This window comes from Octodon degus, unplaced genomic scaffold, assembly GCF_000260255.1.
Source record: "Octodon degus isolate 3935 unplaced genomic scaffold, OctDeg1.0 scaffold00063, whole genome shotgun sequence".
NCBI lineage: Eukaryota > Metazoa > Chordata > Mammalia > Rodentia > Octodontidae > Octodon > Octodon degus.
Window position 1 is genome coordinate 1,747,333 of NW_004524639.1, and position 2,363 is coordinate 1,749,695.

A 2,363-nucleotide genomic window follows, 5' to 3' on the forward strand; every position below is an offset into this window, starting at 1 on the left:
AGGGACAGATGACAAAAGGATCCAAGAAAGGAACGGAAGTGAATGACTGCAAAAATAGGAAGAAGACTAGTAGGTGGCAGTGTCATCAAAATCACTGCTGGGTTGCTTCACACTTCAGCCTTACAGTAAATTAGCATCAGTCCTGTTCCCTTCCCGCTCTTTTGAGTTTTGCTCTTTCAGACAGCATCTCCATTTCTAGTTCAGGATGGCCCCGAACTCACTGTGTAGACCAGGATGACTTCAAACACAACAATCCTCTTGGCACAGCCTCTGCAGTGCTGGGTGTAAAGGCAGGTGTGTGCCACCATGCCTGGTTCCCACTCCTGAAAGCCCTGTGAAGGTCAGTGAAGTTAACTGAGAGGGAGGAAGCTGAAAGATGTGGAGCAATGTATGCCTGTCATGACTATGCATTCAGGGAATGGCTGTAAGGGTGAAAATAAGATAAGGAAGTTCTATCTCAGTGGAACACTGTGGAGAAGTGACGTTGGCTAAGGCCCAGAAGAATAATGCATTCAGTGAGAGGCTGATTTACCTGCAAGCTAATGAAGGTTCACCTTCAGGGCCTCTCATTTGCACAAATGAATGCCAGGCCTCTCCTTAATTTCGTATTCATAGGTGTAATTTTTAAAGGATCTCCAGATTGTGCAATTCAGGCTCCATCAAACTTGATTGACCTCTGATCTAAGTGCTACAAGCTTGAGTAGCTGCTCCCCACTGCTGCCCCAAGTGTGCTAGAATTGAGAAGCCACCCTGGGGAGAAGAATGCAAGAAAGATCTTGAATTGACAAAACTTATTTATTTAAGTTCAATTTCTTTATTTCTGATAGGCAGTATGTAACTCAGCACATACCAAGGAGTCCAAAATGAAAACCCAATCTCCTTTCCCTACCCTGTTCCTTCTCAGGAGATACTCACTTGCTATTTCATATATACTTCAAATATGTATATATATTGTTCTATGAAAGTAAGACCTAGCTGGAAACTAATCAGCCTTGAAAGGTAGAGATCAGGGCTGGTGAGATGGCTCAGTGGTCTAAAGCACCTACTTAGAGCAAGCTTAGCAAAGCACAGGGACCGCGGTTCGATCCCCCAGCACCACATGCCAGCCAGCCCCGCCCCCTGGTGGGCTGAGCTGGCCACACACACACACATACACAATAATAAAATAAATTTTAAAAAAAGAAGTTAAAATATCATTATTAAAAAAAAAGAAAGGTAGAGATCAAAAGTCCCAGCCCCAGCCAGCCTATCCCTGCCTTACCCACCTCAGAGAGTGGCTGTAGAGAACAAGAATATCGATGGCAGGTAAGGCAAGGACAGGCTGATGAGTTCCCGGATAGGTCTTATTTTGGGGGAAAGAGGCTATAAATCATACATACATATATACATACATACATATATATTTGTATATATGAATGGATATGGATGCATCTAGCACCCTCAGCAGAGACCTAAAAGCAATGAGTCTGTCTAATCATGGACTGGAACCTCTAAAACTGTATACCAAAATAAACCTTTTCTCTTTAAAAGTTGATTATCTCAGTTCTTCGTCACGATGATGGAAAGCTGACTAATGAAACTATTTAGGAGGAAGGCGCTTCAGATTTAGTGACTGCAACTGTGAACAAGGAGGAGTCAGTATGGTTTTCGGCTTGAAAAAGTGGGTTGATGGTGGTGCTCACACAGTGTCGACTATTACGTGAGCAGTAACGGGCGGTGGAACGATGAAGAGCTCCAGTTTGATCCTGTTAAGTTTGAGATCTCTGTTAGACAAATAAGCAGAGAAATCAAGCAAATAGTCATTTATGTAAGTGTAGAGCTACCGATATGCAAATATATGCCTGGAGACATAATTTGGGCATAACTAACACTTGAGCTTCAGCCATTCGTGAGATCTTCCTTGAATGTAGGGTAACAATAGAAGAGGAACTAGCACTAAATCTTGCTCTCCACATTGAATGGTTTGATAAAGGAGAGAAGCCTGAGTCAGAGTATCTATAAAAGAGAGAAAAACGGATGAGACTATAGCGTCAAAGAAGCTACAAGGAAGAGGACAAGGTAAGAGACTGTTTCAAGAAGGAAATAATTTTGTTATTCTTCTGCGGAAAAAAGATGAAAAAAAACAAGGGATGGCCAAATAGCTCAGCAGATTAAAGCGCCTTCAAGCAGGCACAGGGGCCAGGGATTCAATCCCTGGGCCTGCCATGCCGGCCCCGCCCCCAGGGCATGCTGAGACCACAATTGAGACTGGGCTTGGTGGTGCGTGCCTGTAATCCCAGCTCTTGGGAGGCTGTAAACAGGTGGATCACTATGAGTCCAATCTAGTAGTGAGACCCTGAGCACCCTGTAGACCCTTCCCTAAA